General features: G+C 39.1%; 1 protein-coding gene across 4 annotated transcripts in view; it reads right to left on the bottom strand.

The window, feature by feature from the left end:
- Positions 1–17,580: 17,580 nt before the first annotated feature.
- The window catches only part of KHDRBS2 (KH RNA binding domain containing, signal transduction associated 2), a 628,563-nt gene continuing 624,965 nt past the window's right edge, over positions 17,581–21,178 (bottom strand). For all 4 annotated transcript variants that reach the window (XR_012231038.1, XR_012231037.1, XR_012231039.1 and 1 more), the window contains one exon: positions 17,581–19,795. The gene's annotated coding sequence lies outside the window, so the exon portion shown is untranslated. The remainder of the gene's footprint in view (positions 19,796–21,178) is intronic.

Here is a 21,178-nt window from a genome sequence, read left to right as displayed (position 1 = left end):
CAAAATCTATAACTGCTTTAAATATATAGAGGTAAGGTGAAACATACTGCAGCTTCAAATAAGAAAGATGATTTTAAGCTTTCAAAATAAATATCCTGTTTCAGCTGATTTTTGCACAACATAATAAATATTCTGCTGATGACGCAACACTGATGATGTTGTTCCACAGTGACTGAACTTTTCAAAGAAAATGCTCACAATTATATTTGGTGTGAATTTATTCGCAAGACCCAGTTCAAAGGCCAATAATCTCTGCCCACTGAAAGGGAGGCTTTTCTGGCTAATCACAAGAAGAGCCTTTGATGTAGGCAGGTAGGAGATGGTTCTCAGAACTCCCATCCAGCGACCAAGATTACTGACATGCCCACTGGACTAGGTCCTGCAAATTAATTTTGCACCAACTTTACTCAAAATCCAATCCCATATATAAGACAATGGGGTATATTTATCAAACTGAACGAACAAGAATTCTGACCTAATTTGCATCAAAAATCTGTCTTTTATGACTTGCACCACATATTATGAGGTTTTAGACACTTTTACAATTTGTACAATTAAGGGGAATGGCCTTCCGGAAAAGGGGTACAGCTTATTGGGAAAGGCTATAACTTACTGTGTAACACTATGCGCGATTTCTGGAACAAAGTGAGATACACTTCAACTAGATGAATTGGATGAACTTTAAGACTGTCTATATGTGTGTATATATATATATATATATATATGTATACTGTATATATGTGTATATATTAAAAATAAAGGTGCAGCACAAGTAAGATAAAGGTAGCACAACCAAGTACAAAAAATTTAGCTTTTTATTGACACAAAGTCTTAGTGGAGTCCTTTTGTTCCAAGTGTGTAACTTGCTCAAGAGGGTATACAGCTCTGGCAAAAATTAAGAGACCACTGCATAGTCTTTTAAAGATCTGCATCTCTTCATGTCTGACAGCCATTCCATTCCAGTGTCAGTTGAATTCCAACCAGACTACACCTCATTCTACTTAATGTGCTTCTGATTAGGTGATCACCTGAACCAAATCTTATTTAAAGAAGGAAAGTATAAAAAACCCTGCAATAGGACAAGTTGGATGGCAAAACAAGTGCTAGTAATATCCCAAAAGTAAAAGGAATAAAAAAATAACTTTTAACCATGCCAAGGGAGTTGAAAAGAAAAGTTTTGAGCGAGGAAAAGAAGGGCTCAATTCTGGGTTTACTAGCAGAGGGATACAGTGAGCATTATGTTGCCTCCATCCTTAAAATTTCTAAGACGGCTTCCATTACAACAAGGTCAAGCAGCAGATATTGGGAACAACAAAGCTACAGACCGGCAGAGGGCGAAAACGACTCTCCACTGACCGGGATGACCATCATCTTATTGGAATGTCACTCAGCAACCACAGGATGACATCAAGTGACCTACAAAAGGAATGGCAAATGGCAGCTGAGGTGAAGTGCATGGCAAGAACACTTCGTAACAGGCTCCCAGAGGCGGGGCTCAAGTCATGTAACGCTAGAAAAAAGCCTTTCATCAATGAGAAACAAAGGAGAGCCAGGCTGAAGTTTGCCAAATATCATAAGGATTGGACCATAGAGGACTGGAGTAAGATAATGGGGAAAAAGTGTGTGTGTGTCAAGCCCCGCCCCTCATTATGATGTCATAATGGTTGCCATGGCGACGCTGATGTCATCATAGGTTGCAAGCCCCGCCGCTCATTATGATGTCATAATGGTTGACTATGGGATGGAGGATGTGTGATGGGTATATGGGCACTGGACTATGGGATGGAGGATATGTATGACGGATATATGGGCACGGGACTATGGGATGGCGGATATGTTTGATGGGTATATGGGCATGGGACTATGAGATGAAGGATGTGTGATGAGTATATTGGCACTCGACTATGGGATGGCGAATATGTATGATGGCTATATGGGCATGGGACTATGGGATGGAGGATGTGTGATGGGTATGTGGGCACTCAACTATGGGATGGAGGATAAGTATGATGGGTATATGGGCATGGGCCTATATATATATATATATATATATATATATATATATACTAGCTGAAGAGCCCGGCGCTGCCCGGGCATAGTAACTAACTGTGGCTAGTTATAGCAAATTATAATTTTCCTCCATCCCATAGTCCTGTGCCCATATACCCATCATACATATCCACCATCCCATAGGCCCATGCCCATATACCCATCATACATATCCTCCATCCCATAGGCCCGTGCCCATATACCCATCACACATCCTCCATCCCATAGGCCCGTGGCCATATACCCATCATACATATCCTCCATCCCATAGTCGAGTGTCCATATACCCATCACACATCCTCCATCCCATAGTCCTATGCCCATATACCCATCACACATCCTCCATCCCATAGTCCCATGCCCATATACTCATCATACATATTCGCCATCCCATAGTCGAGTGCCCATATACCCATCACACATCCTTCATCTCATAGTCCCATGCCCATATACCCATCATACATATCCTCCATCCCATAGTCCCGTGTCCATATACCCATCATACATATCCGCCATCCCATAGTCCCGTGCCCATATACCCATCACACATCCTCCATCCCATAGTCCCATTCCCATATACCCATCATACATATCCTCCATCCCATAGTCCTGTGCCCACATACCCGTCATACATATCCTCTATCCCATAGTCCAGTGCCCATATACCCATCACACATCCTCCATCCCATAGTCAACCATTATGACATCATAATGAGCGGCGGGGCTTGCAACCTATGATGACATCAGTGTCGCCATGGCAACCATTATGACATCATAATTAGGGGCGGGGCTTGATACGCACACACTGTTTCCCCATTATGTAGATAGGGACATTATGACATCATAATGAGGGCCGGAGCTTGACACGCACACACTTTTTCCCCATTATGTAGATAGGGGCAAAATTGTTTGGTAAATTGGAACACGCGGGGTTAAAATATCGCCTCACAACATAGCCTAGGATGCTCTTGGGGTCCAGACGTGTGACTGTGCCAAATTTTGTGGCTGTAGCTGCGACGGTGCGGATGCCTATCCCGGACATACACACACACACACATACATACATACATACACACACACACACACATTCATACATACATACACACTTTGAGCTTTATATATTATAGATATATATATATATATGTGTGTGTGTGTCCAAGTAGGTGTAATTTATCCAAACTGTCTAAAAATATCTATCTTTGTTTCCCATAAGAACCAATCAAAACTGAGCTTTCATTTCTTATTGTTGAATCCTCCCATGTTTTAGTAAATGTTAGGCAAAAAAATCCCCTTTATGATCTTTTCTAACCTTTTATTGCCTTTGGGTGAGATTAATTACACAGCAATAATTTAACTCTTTCACCCCGAAACCTGTTTTCACCTTCCTGATAAAGACATTTCTTTCAATTCTGACCAGTGTCACTTTTTGAGGGAATAACTCTGGAACGCTTCAATGGATCCCAATGATTCAGAGATTCTTTTTTTGTGATATATTGTACCTCTTGTTAGTGGCAAAATTCATTTGATATGACTTGCGTTTATTAGTGAAAATAGGAGTTAGAGCTATTTCACAAAAAATATTTAATATATTACATTCATCACATGTCTAGTTTACATCTGTATCATTTTTCAAACATTTTTTGTTAGGAAGTTGGAAGGGTTAAAAGTTATTCAGCAATTTCTAATTTTTCTAACAAAATTTACAAAACCTTTTTTTTAGGGACCACATCAAATTTGAAGTGACTTTGTGGGTTGCATGTGACAGAAAATACCCAAAACTGACACCATTCTGAAAACTGCACGTCCATGGTGCTCAAATCATTATTCAATTGTATTAACCTTTCAGGTGCTTCACATTAATTAAAGCAATGTGGAAAAATGTTACTTTAGCCCCAAATTTTGCATTTTCACAAGGGTAACAGGAGAAAATTCTCTCAACAATTTGTTGTGCTATTTCTCCTGACTATGCCAATATGTGGTGTAAAACTACTGTTTGGGATCATGGAATCTGGTATCTTCCTCACTGCCTAAATCCATATCAGAGGCAAGGAAAGTGTATGCCTCCTCTGGTGAAAAGCATCTTTTTGACAAATAGGCGATTTTTATTTTATTCTTCTAACCAGTGGGCGTGTGTGTGTAACTGGTGCTTTTACATGTGTATTGTGTGGGGCATGTAGCTCAATAGTTACACAGTGCTTTTATTTTTTCTGCAAGAAAATCAGTCATCACTAACACTGCGACCCTTAATGCGCTACCTCCTTACCTATGAAGCTACTCTGTACTAACTACTATTATTTTTTTCTACAAGAAAATCAGATGTAAATAACGCTGCAACGTCCACTACTCTACCGATTGCAAAAAAAAAAGTAAAAATCCTGTGGCATAGACTGTCATCAGCAAGTGATACTGATCAGAGCACTGCAGCAATGGGAAGAGCACATGTTAATGTTGCAAAAAAAGGGTTAATAACCAGTGGTGACATCACTATCATAGACAGCACCAATCATAGAGTGTCACATTGATTTTTTTTAACTTTATTATCAAATTGCTATGATTAGCTAGTCAGAATTGATGGGCCAATCGCAACGATCACCAATGTGGGGTGGACAGTAAAGCCCCCTGAGCGATGTGCTTCCATGGCCAGCCATCTTAACTCGGTCACCGCGCGACACAGCGTGGAGACTGAAAATAGCTAGGCAGATGTTGTGAAGGGGTTAAAGTCTAAAGTGCTGGAGGCAGGGTAATCTGGTAAAATAGCTGGGCAGGAATGTAAATACAAGTAAATATGAAAGCACGGGGAGGGCACCATAAGTAAATGCACTCAAATATAATACAAGGTAGATTATTTAGGGTGACACAAATGCAATGCGTGTGCTTACCTGACGTGGATGGTTTGCACCCAAAACATGTTACATTCATGCCACCCTATTAAACTACCATGTATAATATTTGAGTGAACTTACTTTTGGTGCCCCTCACTATTCACTCGCTTTTATAGCTACCTAGCACCTCATTGATTTCCTTAAAGATTTAAGTGGATGTTATGCTCCCAGCATTACAGAATAAGGTTAGAATTTCTTCTTTGTTTCACCAATATATTGATAGGACTGTTGCCTATGAAGAGCTTTCTTCTCTTTTCTTGTTCTGTGCATTATGAGCAGCATTGTACTGGCATATGAGGAAGATTGGTCTGGTACATAACAGTTTAGAAGTGAAAAATACTATCAACAAAATAAAAAATATTCTAATGTGCATTCTTAGTTAAGGTAGTTTAATCCCTTCACCCCCAAGGGTGGTTTGCACGTTCATGACCGGGCCAATTTTTACAATTCTGACCACTGTACCTTTATGAGGTCATAACTTTGGAACGCTTCCATGGATCCCGGTGATTCTGACATTGTTTTCTCGTGACATATTGTACTTCATGTTAGTGGTAAAATTTCATTCAAATAACTTGCATTTATTTGTGAGAAAAACGGAAATTTGGCGAAAATTTTGAAAATTTCCCAATTTTCCAACTTTGAATTTTTATGCCCTTAAATCACAGAGATATGGCACCCAAAAAACTTGATAACTAACATTTCCCACATGTTTACTTTTACATCAGAACAATTTTGGAACCAAAATTTTTTTTTGTTAGGAAGTTATAAGGGTTAAAAGTTGACCAGCGATTTCTCATTTTTACACCACCATTTTATTTTTACGGACCACATCACATTTGAAGCCACTTTGAGGGGTCTATATGATAGAAAATACCCAAAAGTGACACCATTCTAAAAACTGCACCCCTTAAGGTGCTCAAAACCACATTCAAAAAGTTTATTAACCCTTTAGGTGCGTCACAGGAATGTTTTTGAATATTTAAAAGAAAATGAACATCTAACTTTTTTTCACAAAAAAAGTACTTCAGGTTCAATTTTTTTATTTTACCAAGGGTAACAGGAGAAATTGGACTGCAAAAGTTATTGTGCAATTTGTCCTGAGTACGCTGATACCTGATATGTGGGGGGAACGACTGTTTTGGCGCATGGCAGAGCTCAGAATGGAAGGAGCGCCGTTTGACTTTTTCAGTGCAAAATTGTCTGGAATTCAGATCGGACGCCATGTCACGTTTGGAGAGTCCCTGATGTACCTAAACAGTGGAAACCCCCTACAAGTGACCCCATTTTGGAAACTAGACCCCCCAAGGAACTTATCTAGATATGTGGTGAGAACTTTGAACCCACAAGGGCTTTACAGAAGTTTATAACGTACAGCAGTACAATTAAAAAATCATAATTTTTCCACAAAAATGAGCTTTTCACCCTCAATTCTTATTTTTCCAAGGGTAAGAGGACCCTAAAAGTTATTGTGCAATTTGTCCTGAGTACGCTGATACCCCACATGTGGGGGTAAACCACTATTTGGGCGCATGGCAGAGCTCGGAATGGAAGCAGCGCCATTTGAACGTTTTGGGCTGGAATTGAGATCGGACACCATGTCGCGATTGGAAAACCCCTGATGTACCTAAACAGTGGAAACCCCCCACAAATGACACCATTTTGTAAACTAGACCCCCCAAGGAACTTATCTAGATGTGTGGTGAGCACTTTGAACCCCCCAGTGCTTCACAGAATTTTATAACGCCCGGGCATGAAAATAAAAAATTCGTATTTTTTCACAAACATGATCTTTTAGTCACCATTTTTTTTATTTTCCCAAGGGTACCAGGAGAAATTGGACACCAAAAGTTGCTGTCCAATTTGTCCTGAGTATGCTGATGCCCCATATGTGGGAGAAAACTACTGTATGGGCACACGTCGGGGCTCGGAAGGGAAGTAGTGATGTTTTGGAATGCAGACTTTGATGGAATGGTCTGCGGGTGTCATGTTGCCTTTGGAGAGCTCCTAATGTACCTAAACAGTGGAAACCCCCCACAAATGACCCCATTTTGAAAACTAGACCCCCTAAGGAACTTATCTAGATGTGAGGTGAGCACTTTGAACCCCCAAGGGCTTCACAGAACTTTATAATGCCCGGGCATGAAAATAAAAAAATCGTATTTTTTCCACAAACATGATCAATTAGTCCCCAATTTTTTTATTTTCCCAAGGGTAACAGGAGAAATTGAACCCCAAAAGTTGTTGTCCAATTTGTTCTGAGTACGCTGATGCCCCATATGTGGGAGAAAACTACTGTATGGACACACGTCGGGGCTCGGAAGGGAAGTAGTGACGTTTTAGAATGCAGACTTTGATGGAATGGTCTGCGGGTGTCATGTGCGTTTGGAGAGCCCCTGATGTACCTAAACTATTGAAACTCCCCACAAGTGACCCCATTTTGGACACTAGACCCCCCACGGAACTTATCTAGATGTGTGGTGAGCACTTTCAACCCCCAAGTGCTTCACAGAATTTTATAACGCTCGGACGTGAAAATAAAAAAATCATTTTTTTCCACATAAATGATATTTTTGCCCCCAATTTTTTATTTTCCTAAGGGTAACAGGAGAAATTGGACCCCAAAAATTGTTTTGCAATTTGTCCTGAGTAGGCTGATACCCTACATGTGGGGGTAAAACACTGTTTGGGTGCATGTCAGATCTTGGAAGGGAAGGAGCACCATTTGACTTTTTCAACTCAGAATTGGCTGGAATTGAAATCAAATACTATCTTGCATTTGGAGAGCCCCTGATGTGCCCAAACAGTGGAAACCCCAATTCTAACTCCAACCCGAACCACAACACACCCCTAACCCTAATCTCAGCCCTAGCCCTAACCCTAGCCCTAACCCTAGCCCTAACCCTAGCCCTAACCCTAACCCTAGCCCTAACCCTAGCCCTAGCCCTAACCCTAACCCTAACCGTAATGGAAAAATGGAAATAAATACATTTTTTTCATTTTATTATTTTTCCCTAACTAAGGGGGTGATAACGGGGGGTTTGATTTACTATTTATGGCGGTTTTTATGTTTGCCGGCTGTCGCACGCTAAAAGACGCTTTATATTGTAAAAATAGTTTTTGCATCACCACATATTGAGAGCTATAATTTTTCCGTATTTTGATCCACCGAGTCATGTGAGGTCTTATTTTTTGCGGGACGAGTTGACGTTTTTATTGGTACCATTTTCGGGCACTTGACTTTTTTTTATCGCTTTTTATTCCGATTTTTGGGACGCAGAATGAACAAAAAACAGCGTTTCATGAATTTCTTTTGGGGGGGTGCGTTTACACCGTTCCACGTGCGGTAAAATTGATAAAGCGGTTTTATTCTTCGGGTCAGTACGGTTACAGCGATACCTCATTTAGGTCTTTTTTTATGTTTTGTCGGTTTTATGCAATGAAAACTATTTTATATAAAAAATAATTATTTTTGCATCGCTTTATTCTGTGAGCTATAACTTTTTTATTTTTTCGCTGATGATGCTGTGTGGTGGCTCATTTTTTGCAGGACAAGATGACGTTTTCAGCGGTACCATGGATATTTATATGCGTCTTTTTGATCGCGCGTTATTACACTTTTTGTTTGGCGGTATGATAATAAATCATTATTTTTTGCTTCGTTTTTTATTTTTATTTTTTAAGGGGTTCGCTAAAGGGGTTAACTAATGGGACAGTTTTATAGGGCGGGTCGTTACGGACGCGGCGATACCTAATATGTGTACTTTTATTGTTTGTTTGTTTTTTATTTTCAAAAAATGGATTTATTTGGGGGAATATTTTTTTTTTTTGTAATTTATTTGGCGATTTTTTTTAAATTATTTTAACACTTTATTTTTATTTTTTTTTTTACTTTATTAAATAGTCCCAGGTGGGACATCACTGTTCTGTGACAGATCGCTGATCTGTCACATCACAGATCACTGTGACAGATCAGCGATCTGTCACAGGCAGTGCACAAGGCTTCCTTATGCCTGCGCTTTGCAGGCACTGAGGAAGCCAGCTTCCTGCAGGCCCCCGAAGGCCCCCGTTGCCATCTTGGATTCGGGGGCCTGCAGGAAAGGAGCCCCCAGCAGCAGCGCTGCACATTGCGCTGCCATGGGGGCCTCAGGGAAGCACGGAGGGAGCCCTCTCCCTGCCGATGCTTCCCTTTAACCCCCGGTACACCGCGATCATGTTTGATCGCGGTGTGCAAGGGGTTAACGTGTCAGGGGTGGTCCGTGACCGCCCCTGACACATTGTGCCGGGTGTCAGCTGTGATAATCAGCTGACACCCGGCCGCGATCAGCGGCGCTCACCACGTGGGCGCCGCTGATCGCGGTAGACGTACTATCCCATCCATGGGCATAGGGGCCCAGGTCCCATGGACGGGATAGTACGTCGGATGTCAGGAAGGGGTTAATTTTACTTAAAATGTATGCACAAGAAATTGTGTTTTATGCTAAATCCATTGTTTGTTTTTTATTGATATATTTATGTTTTGTCTTAGATTTTTTATTACATCATTCTTTATAAATAGTGATACCAAAAGAAGCCAAAGTACAGTGTGCAGCCATTAAAAGGAGTTGTCCACTACTAGGAAAACCACTTCCTTATCTAAATATTTGGTCCTAATAACATATTTAAAAAGTCTATACTCACCTCTTGTGACAGCACCATTCCAGCGGTGTCGGCACAAGAGTTCCCGGGGCTCTCATGCGGTTGTTGTGATGCGTCAGATGGCATTACTGTCCCCACCTTCGCACAAATTGAACATGAAGCGGAAGCCAGGGGTGCATCTGATCTCTGACTTCCTCTTCATGTTTAATTCTTATGACGGCAAGGCCAGTGGCACCAGAGCTAATTGGGCACCAGGCTCATGTATCATATCAAATGCACGAGAGCCCCTGCACCACAAATGCAGGAATGGTGCTGGCACAGGAGGCAAGTATACATTTTTTTACTTTATCGAGGCCAAAAATTTAGATGAAGAAGGGGTTATCCTACTGGTGGACAAACCCCCTTAAAGGTTTGAAAATGCATTAATGATAGAAGGTCTTTTGACTGACATACTGTATATCTTGAGATCTGTCATTTAAATATGGTGTTTAACAAAGTTGTTGGATGGAAACTGATAGCTTTCAATTGGATTATCCTCACCTGTGTGAGCATGATGGAGCGGATATATGTGGCTCCAGTCTCAGTAATGACTGTGCGTCATCAATATCACTCCATTTTGAAAGATCAGGAGATTTGAATGGAAAAAACAAGCAATTGATCCCCGTAGAAATGTTTGATGAAATGTACCGCTGCTTATGTTTTGAGCTGAAAGTGCACTATGCACAGTGATACTATATCAAATACCTGTATTGAAATAGTAAAAAATATGTTGTTTCTGATAAGAAATATCACTTTTGTTGCAATCTTTCCAATCTTAAATTGTAAATCATATATATCATATTGATGTATTATTTATATATTTATTTTTGTTGGGCAAATAGTGCGATCATAATCCACAGTAGCGTACATAGGTTGTTACCATTCATATCCATGACTCTCCCCAATGTGGCTTACAATCTACAGTGCTTTAACCCCTTAGTGACAACCAATAAGTCTTTTTACTGACCTACGATAGAAGAGACTAGCATCGCACGATGGGTGACAATCCAGCACCTGTCAGCTGTACACAATAGCTGACAACTTGTTGCAACAGCCATGATTAGTGTTGGTACCGACTATTGTCTTTTAACTACTTAAATGCTGCTGTCTGGCTGACAAGGTGTGAGACCTCCCTCTTTAAACCCATTGGCACCCTGAGATCTTGATCGTATGGTCCTGGCATTTGCGATGGCAATTCATGGCCAAACAACGACTTTAAAGTCTTCCAGCTGTAGAGGCCTGTTCAGAAGTTTGAAACATTTAGATGGTAAAAATACACTTCTTCATTCCTGTTGTGCCACTTTGCATTAATTCCTGAAAAGCACATGAAGGGTTAATAAACTACCTGAAAGCAATTTTGAATAAGTTGAGGGGTGCGGTTTTTATAATGGCATCACTTTTGGGGGTTTCCAATAAATAGGACCCCCAAAGTCACTTCAAAACTTAATAGATCCCTAAAAAATAAGTTTTGTAAATTTCCTTGAAAAATTACTGATGCATTTTTAAACCTTCTAAAATGATAACAAAATGAAGCAACATTTCACAAATGGTGCTAATATAAAGCAGACATAAGGAAAATGTTATTTATTAATGTTTTTGCATGATAAGACTATCGAGATTAAAGGGATAATCATTCAAAGTTCGGAAATGGCAAATTTTTCGGAAATTTTTGTAACAGTTCTGATATTTTTTTAAAATAAATACAGAAAATATCGACATAACTTTACTATTATCATAAAGTACAATGTGTCACGAAAAAAAAAGAGTCTCAAAATCACTGGGATATGTTGAAGCGTTCCCGAGTTGAGTTCTTACCACGTAAAGTGATACTGGTCAGATTGAAAAAATTTTGCCCGGACACTAAGGGGTTAAGGCCAACTTCAGTTTGAAAGACGTTTTAAAGATGTAATGGAACCAGGTGTCATTTAACAGGTGACACATTCAATCCAGTGAACTATTAGGCTCTCGTGACAGTTGTGTTCAGAGCCTTCGTCTGCCTTCTCCGTAATTTTGACAGCAAGAATAACAGAGTCTGCAGCCCAATACCTGCTGTCAAAAATACCCGCAGAGTTGATGTGTTTCCATTATAAACTGAGTGATGAAGCTATTGTGCATATGCAACATGTATACCTTAAACCTCTTCCTTACAAGTTGTGCATCAATATTTGATTCAAAGGAAATCCAGACTATCCATCGTTATTTATAACCATTGGGTTGTGATTTATCTTCTAAACAGATCCTGAATATCAGGCCAACACATAATGAATACAGTTATTCAGAGCCACTTACATTGGACAGGTTCTTTGGATTCCAAGGAAAATAAGTAATTTCACTACTTGCAATAAGAACAGCTGATGTGCAGATAAATAAAGATATATTATTCATAGCTAAAACATACATTTGTTAATAAAGTTTAAATATAACCAATAACTAATACTTAAAAGGAAGCATAGAATAATAAACAATATAAATGCTTGTACATATGAGACTATAGACGAAATGTGAAAACAGATCATTTTGTTGCATTTGATAAAAATTTTGGAATATGCAGCCATTCAGTGATTGCTAATATTATAAGTGCTATTTGGATAAAAAAAAATGATATAGACTTTTTTTTCTGTGTTAACCAGTTGATCACCATGTGCCTCTTCATATACAGCTCTAAAGCAAAGCCGTCACATTGAAAATGCATTCCATTCTCCATGTAACATGTTGTAGAGTATGAGGAGCCAAACAGACTGATTGGAGATGAGAAGATTGATCCGCAGAAGAACAACTTTAAATTGAACTTTCTGAACATTTGAATTTCCTCAAAAGCTGTTAATTCGGGCACTTTGCAATTCTATTCATAATGATTGACAAAAAGTACTATTTCACACACTCCTAAAGACACAGTGATGGGGCTAATAACTTTAGGTGCACCTTCCCCATAATTATAAAGGTATAAAAGATGAGGTCATGTCAAGGGCTAACATTTTAGGATTTTACAGGATAGGTATACAGCTTATTCCACATAGAGTTAGAAAAAGGCTTAATCTGCTCGTGGTGTCCAACTACAGTGGTTAAGCAGATTGAAAAAAGGAGTGATAGTCTCTATGTGTGTATAATAATCCAAAGATTAAAGTGATATAAAAAGGTGCTGTACTTGCATAGTCAGTGTAACTATGAATTCATTGATCTGTGACATACTGGAGTAACAGATTAATAACAGCATTTTTATTATTGTTCACACACAATTTTGCCACTAAAGCAAAATTCTGAAACCATAGAAAGTATGTGTGTCATAGAAAGTATACTTTCTGCATTATGAGATGGGCAATCTATGATATTTATTTTTAAAGACAAAATAAAAATCTCCATAATACAGAAGTTTAAACACAACTGCCCACCTCACAAAGTATTTGTGTTGTAAAAAAAAATACACAACAGCCCTGATATGGGGCCAATCCGTTCACTGTTATCTACCCCCATGCAGTGTCCACAGCCAATTGAATAACCACAGACAACAGTTCTCGGGGATAACAGGTGCTTTACTTCAGCAGAACGGGGAGATATAACATGGAGTAAGGGTTTACAGTTCACATGGGGAATCCATGGCCAGTACAGTTCAGGATTGAATTCTGACACAGAATTGAGGTTCTGGAGCTTTAAGAACCTGTATTAGTTAGGAGCAGTACTTGCAGGTAATTATAAGAGAGTTCAAAGTCTTTTGATGGCATAAAGACAGAAGAGGCAATATATGGCATTATTTACAGACCTGAAATCCCGTATTCATTTTCTCAGCTGGTCACGGTACGTGCAGAAATATACTTCAAGTAAATAACAGATAATTTGCGGTGAGGCGGGGGACCCTCGATTTCCTCAACACGCAGAGCAATAGATTCTTCTGTACACATTTAGTGCGACCTAGTGCTGGAGAAACACACCTTAAACCGGACAGCGGGGATCCAGGGTTAAAAAAAAGGTTAAAGGTCTTCAGCCATCTTGGCTATAGAAGTCAGGGGAAGATCCAAGGCATTAGGCCTGGCTGTAAGTCTTGAGATGAAGAGAAAGATGAACCTCCACCTCCAGGCATGGAGCCTAGAGGGGGTCAGGAGACCCCTCACATGAGGTCTGCTCTGGGTCACATCTTGAACCAGACTCCTCAGGGAACTTTCCAGAACCCTGTCTTGTCTCCACAGAGACTGGAGGGCCACCGACCAATAGGATAACACTCAATTCTTGTGTCAGACTTCACATTGTGAGAATAATATAAATCATGAATATATGAGATTAGTGAGTAATGGATTCATTTAAACCATATAACAGTAGAAGGGATAATTTAGGGGGGAGTTGAGGTGCACAAAAGCTACTCACGGTCCAGGGTTACTTAAAGGGACATACCCAGTCTGGACCGGTCACTATATATATATATATATATATATATATATATATATTTTTTTTTTTTACTCTTTTTTGCACTTTCTTGTAATAATAGTCCTATATTAGATCCATGCATGCCATCCCAAATACTACGGTCACTGCTGCAGGCTCACGCTGTCATTTGACAGCATGGGAATCGCGGCCGTCTGACTGGCGGTAATGATTTTACTACCGATCAGAAGCAGTGTTTGCTGCGCTTTCATGCACAGGACAGCATGGCAAACACTGGATGTTCAGGTCCCCAATCAAGTGAATGGAGTCCAGGTACAGTTCTGGTACCCGAACCCAATCTTTTTTTTTAACTGTTTGGCCGGACCGGTATTTACAGAGGTCCACCCATCTCTAATCCTGTGTTTAGCGTGTGACTGGTGTGTATATTTTTATATAGCAATATTGCATTTCCAATTTTTCAAAATTTCATATGTACATAATGTAGCACTTACCTATTTTCTATGATATTAATGTAGTTCCAATTATCTAGATTTACCATTCTAAACAATCCAAAGTACAACTTTATATTTTCTTAGTACTGGTATATATGTGTACTGTGTCTGGCACGTGACTGGTATGTATGTGTCATGTCTGGTGTGTGTACGTGGCATTTGTCTAACTAATACAATCTTTCTGTGCTTATAAAATATAATTGTTCTCGGCAGCACTTGTTTATGCAATTTATCTGCTGCCAATAAGGATGTTTTTAAATCAAGCATAAAAAGCATTGCACCCAACAAATGAACGTTTTACTGTTTTTTTCAGGTGATTGTTTGGACAGGTATATAGTTGGAAAAAATTCCCTAATTATCAGCTTGACTAGATGGAAGCTAAGGGAAGACTCTGCAGCTAGTACCCCTTAGGCATTGTGGGCCCCAAGAATGATTTTCTCTGGTGGGCCCAAACTACTCCAGTCTGACGCTGTCTACTATTAATGCACTGTTAGGTCTGGTTCAGACATAATGTAAACATTGTGGTTTTTCTGATGCCTTTTTTTGCTTGGGTAATCATTCTTTAACAGTTTAAACTTCAAGCAAAGGTGATGTGGATACATGAAAACTTATACCTACTGCAAATATAAAGCTGTGCATTTTTGTGCATTTTATCCCATAAATTTCATTGGAAAGCCTAAAAAATGTTTAGGCTATGAATAGCGTTTCTGCATTAAAATACATTAAAAAAAGGTATCTAATCTGCACATAAAACACATGAAGGAGAGAAAATGTAAATTTAACAGTATTGATAAACAAATTGTAATAGAAAAAATTTTATGATCAAATAAAACTTTTGCAAAGCAATCATAAATGGCATAAACAATACTGGACACACAAGGAAAAAGTAAAGGACAAGCAGTTAAAGGGGTCTTCCATAGACATGAGTGTATTGCTTTGTGCAATCCTGGTCCACAGTCCAGGTTGCTGCTGTCTGGCCATGGACAAGACAACTGTGAATTTCTTGAGTTTCTGAGTTTCCTAGTGCGACACTTAATGCAATATGTGCGGTGTACATTGCACAGATAACATCTCGCCGGCCCAGCTAATAATAAGCTGAGCTGTGAAGTGATCTGGTCGTCTCTTGTCATGTCATCAATGTTAGATTGAGTGGGAGTTTGACTATTGCATGGAACAATGTCTGCTAAAAAATAAAGTAGTCAAGTTTAAACGGGATCTGTTACGTCTCTGAAAGCTACAAGCCTGTATGTATGGGGATAATCTGCACGTTTTTAGTGTTTTAAAACTCTGTGTCCACTGCACTGAAAGCCAGACTGATGGGAAGAAATTAACTTTATTCCTCCCACCAGCCTCAGGCTTTCAGTCACATCGGCGCAGCTTCAGTCACTACTCAGTACATAGTGAGCAATGGCTGTAACCACACACTGGCACTGATTGACAGCCAGCTCAGTAATGATGCACTGTGAAGTTGGCTGTCAGTCAGTGCCTGGGTGTGGTTACAGCATTTGCTGTTTTATAACCTACTAGCTGAAGAGTCCGGCGTTGCCTGGGCATAGTAACCAACTGTGGTTAGTTATAACAAATTATAATGATTATATTGCACATAAAAACATTGCACATCATATATTCAACACTACAGATTTGCAACACAAATTAACTAAACGATTACCCAAGTATTGATAGTATTTTATTTTCAACTCATTCAAGAGCCTTTTGATAAACAACATGTTTGGTTTTTCCTTTTGGTGCAAAGATGAACAGATTTTTGGCAGTTCCAACTCTTGAACAGATCACGTAAAGTTGACCATCAGAAAAGCATGGAGATTGCAAATCGATCTCTACTACTTAAATCGATCCCTACTACTTTCAAGGACTGTCCCTGAGCATTGTTAATGGACATTGCAAATAGCAGTTGAACTGGAAACTGGAGGCGTTTAAAATCAAAAAACATATCAGATGGAATGAGTGGAATTCTTGGAATGAAAATGTTCTCTCCTTTGGCACATCCTGTTTCTGGGCTGTGTATCTAACCCTATCCTGTGTGATAATGTCTGCTGAGCTGTGTACCTAATCCTCTCCTATGTGATACTTTCTGCTGAGCTGTGTATCTAATCCTATCCTGCGTGATACTGACTGCTGAGCTGTGTATCTAATCCTATCCTGTATGATACTGACTGCTGAGCCGTGTATCTAATCCTATCCTGTGATACTGGGATACCCCTGCAGTCTGTGTCAGAGTGTGGTCTGTGTTGGCACAGTAATAAATTGTGTTATTTCCAGCTTTACAGATGGACGATAACACCATAGAAATGATAATAATAGGCCTCAGTTACCACAACTGTCTACAAAGAAAACTGTTGCTGATAGCAACCAATCACAGCTCATTTGAGTGGCGACTTTTGTGTTTCGATTTTTATGTGGCGAGGTTGGTGTATTTGTGGTGAAATGTGTTCTGAGGGTGGTATATGCGTTGAAGCACGTGGTAGTGTGTGGCGCATTTTGTGTGTGTGTTCATATCCCCGTGTGTGGTGAGTATCCCATGTCAGGGCCGCCCCACCTTAGCAACTGTATATACTCTTTGGCGCCATCGCTCTCATTCTTTCAGTCCCCCTTGTTCACATCTGGCAGCTGTCAATTTGCCTCCAACATTTTTCCTTTCACTTTTTCCCCATTATGTAGATAGGGGCAAAATTGTTTGGTGAATTGGAACGCGCTGGGTTAAAATTTTGCCTCACAACATAGCCTATGACGCTCTCGGGGTCCAGACATGTGACTGTGCAAAATTTTGTGGCTGTAGCTGCAACGGTGCAGATGCCAATCCCGGACATACACACATACATACACATACACACACACATTGAGCTTTATATATTAGATTAATTAAACCCTTTATACCAGCAGTCTGTAAAAGCACTAATATGTTTGTGGCACTTACATGCGAGTTAGAATCTTTTAAAAAAGTTGATTGGAGCTGGTGATGATAGTTGGACCCCCACTGCTCTAATATTTTTTTAAATTTAACCTTAAACTTTTATTTAAGAATTGTAAGAGCAGTTTTTAATGTGATACATTGCAATTTTTAAATCATATAATAAAAGTTCCCATACAAATAAATGGCAGGCAAATTTTAATAGTTTATAAATATCTGAAGAATGACTTCATACATTTGCCCCTCCTTTCTAGCATTAATGAACCCTCTACAAATGCCTACAGAGACAAAGGATTTAGCATGTGGAAAGCAAACAAATGTATTTTTAATTTATATAAAATTCTTATATTTGTGGAAGTGTATTATTAACAAAGTCCATAAAATCCTACACTTCTATTTGTAGGAAACCAAAATTGAAAATCATTAAACATTATTAATGGTATTATCATATGCACAATGTTTCTAAAAGTTACTGTGATAGCTTCCATATTTATCTGTTACAGTTTATTGAAATGTATGGCTACTGGTCATTTGCTTTAACTAAAGTTTTTCTTGACTTTCTGGCTGTATTTTTGTAATCCATCCAAATAAATGTATAAAACCATATAATGCTTGACCGTATAGAAGAATGGATCTGCCTGCTTCCTCCCTAATAAACATTTGATTGAAGCTTCAAGAAAGATGTGGGTTACGATCCAGTTCACAGCCTTTATGAGTACAGTTTTGACTTACTGCACATATGACTTGACATATGAGAATCTTGAATCTTGGACATCTATTTTGACTTCAAGATCAGCTTCCTACTTCCAAAGGTAAGTAACTAAAAATTTAAGAGGTGAGAATATTACTTTAAAATATTACCATGGTTTCTTGAAGCACAGTTTAACATGTAATAATTAATTCCAGATCAACATGTTCTTTATATAAAGCCTCCAAAAGGGTAAAAGTTAATTGAACTAAAAATGGCTTTGAGTCTCCTTTGAGCTATTTTGTCAGTAATCAAAGCAGCAAACTCTGATCTACCATATTTGTCGGGGGTGGGCCGGCATTGCTAGGCTGGAGCCATTGATCTCCCAGTGGTGGACTTCAGAAAAATGTCTGAGGCTGGAGCAGAGTCCCCGCTCTGCACATTGATTTTCTGGTGGTGGACTTGAGATGGGATTGAAATCTTGGTTTTGTCCTGTGACACAGCTCCACCACCTCCACCCCCCTCCGGTAAGGCCTGTTTTACACATCCGTTTTTTTGCATCCTTTTGCATCCGTCAGAGTGTGAAAAACGGATCCGTTTCCGTTTTGCCACAAACGGATGCAAACGGATCCGTTTTTTTTACGGATCCGGAGTAGCCGCTAATGGAAGTCTATGGGACTAAAAAACGGATCCTCCAAAAAAATGGCGGATCCGTTTTTTAACGGAAACCAATGGATTTTGACAGATTTACAAAAACGGAAGTGTGATCCAGACCTAAGCTACATTCGGACTATAAGATGCACCCTTATTTTCCTCCCAAATTTTGTGGGAAAAATGCGTCTTACAGTCTGAAAAATATGGTATATCCAATATCACAAATCTCTACAAGTTCCTAAGTAAATTCTTAGTTTAGGCACCTAATGCAAAAGAGAGATTGCTTAAACATTGCTTAAACACCAATTCATCCCATAATACCACACTATATAATAAAGGAGGAACATATGGGACCCTTAACATTCTGTGAGATTTAGTGAATCAAGTACAATATATTTCTGATCCAAACATACCTCTTCATATGATGGTAGTTGAAGATACTAGTTATGAACTAGAGTAAATCAATGGAAGCTGGGATAGTTGAGTAATAAAATATTTGTGATGTATTCCCAAATCATTAAGCTGTCCCCGAATAAACAGACTGCAATGGAATATCCTTGTAAAAGTTTATAATTTATACAATTTGAGGAGTATGTAATTCTAAACTAATGCAGAGTGTCAAACAACAAAAATTGAAGTTAGAACAGTTTATTTTGTCAGAAAGGTCTATGAAATGGGTAGTGGGGCCACTGAGTAAGTCATTTTTGTATTTATTATGCCATATATTTCATTTTAAACTGCATGTATCATGGTTCTTTTTTATATCATTTCCCTTTTTATTTTCAATATGCCGAAACATATAAACCAGACAATATAATTCCAAAATCACTCGGATACATACATTTCTAATGTTTATTTGTAATATATACATATTTTGCCTTAATTGTCTTGTAAACCAGTATATTTGATTAACGCTATATAGTTTTATATGTATAACATATATACATAACAGCAGACAGCTGGTAATCAACTCTTCATTTAAACACTATAAAGATGACTGAAAAGTGTCCTTGTAGCTTTTTCTCCAAGCTCCACAACATCATTGGCTTCTATCCTATAAGAAAATGAATGAAATCATGAATAAGTAATTAAAAATAAGAATACATGCTAAAAAAGAGTAAATATGAATTGAGAGATGTTCCAGCTAAAGGTGAGTTTCAACACTTTGCAGATTGTATTGAATTAATGAAGTTTTCTAGTAAAATCAGTGAAGTAACATTTAAAGTAACTTTTGTCTGCTGAAAGTCCTAATGAGTAGTGTAGAGTATCAGTATTTGAAGTGAAAGTTCTGGGATGTTGTCAGATTATTTCCCTTGGCTTAGGCTTCTATAGTTCAATGTGAGGATCCTGTCAGGTCCTCTAGCCCTATCACACTGCGTCCGGGATGATTTAGAGCCAAAATCCAGCCATAAAATCACTTATATAGTAACATGTCTGGAGATTATGGCTCTTAATCACTGGTGCAGTTTGATGGCCTGGAAGATCTGATAGGTATCATTTGAAACTGAAAATTGCCAAATAAATTCATGCTAACTGCATAATTAAAAAGCTTCCAATTATCTGGAAAATATGTGTAGAACACTGTGAGTTCTGCTTGGAGTCAATTGAACATGTTTTGAGCTCTGTAATGTAAATACAGCCTTTTTAGCGTCCAAATGACTACAACCTATCTGCTTGGTAAATCCGTAGATCAATGGTATGGGGAAGACTGTGCTGCCATACTGGACTCCATTAGCCCACTCACTAAGTGTGAATTGTCTTTTTGCCAATTATCCTGAATTGAATTGCAGAGTATTCGAATTCTGGTGGAACAGTGGATTCCAAGAAGTTCAACTTCAATTTAATCGATCCACTGGAGTCCAACAGGTGTCCTTTTAAATGTACAGTATAAGGTTTTTTTTTATTTACAGTCAACTTAAAAAAAAAAAAGCTCCTTTCAATACAGCTGAGGAAACATATTCCAAAGGGACATTGTTTTGGCAAAGGCCCTATCCTGGATCTCATCATACCTAACAGACCGGACATTCAGCGTCTCCCACACACACCACCTCCTCACCTCGCCCCCTATCTGTTGGAGTCCCACAAGGTTCAGTCCTTGGGCCCCTGCTATTCTCTATTTACACCTTTGGCCTGGGACAGCTCATAGAATCTCATGGCTTTCAGTATCATCTCTATGCTGATGACACACAGATCTACATCTCTGGACCAGATATCACCTCCCTACTAACCAGAATCCCTCAATGTCTGTCCACTATTTCATCCTTCTTCTCCGCTAGATTTCTGAAACTCAACATGGACAAAACAGAATTCATCATCTTTCCCCCATCTCACGTGACCCCCCCTACGAACCTATCAATTACAGTAAATGACTGCCCACTCTCCCCAGTCCCACAAACTCGCTGCCTCGGAGTAATCCTTGACGCTGATCTCTCCTTCA

The sequence above is a fragment of the Dendrobates tinctorius genome, unplaced genomic scaffold (genome assembly GCF_039654945.1).
Source record: "Dendrobates tinctorius isolate UK_male_01 unplaced genomic scaffold, ASM3965494v1 ptg000024l, whole genome shotgun sequence".
NCBI lineage: Eukaryota > Metazoa > Chordata > Amphibia > Anura > Dendrobatidae > Dendrobates > Dendrobates tinctorius.
The sequence above is the reverse complement of the archived record's forward strand: the minus strand, read 5'-3'. Positions and strand labels throughout refer to the sequence as shown.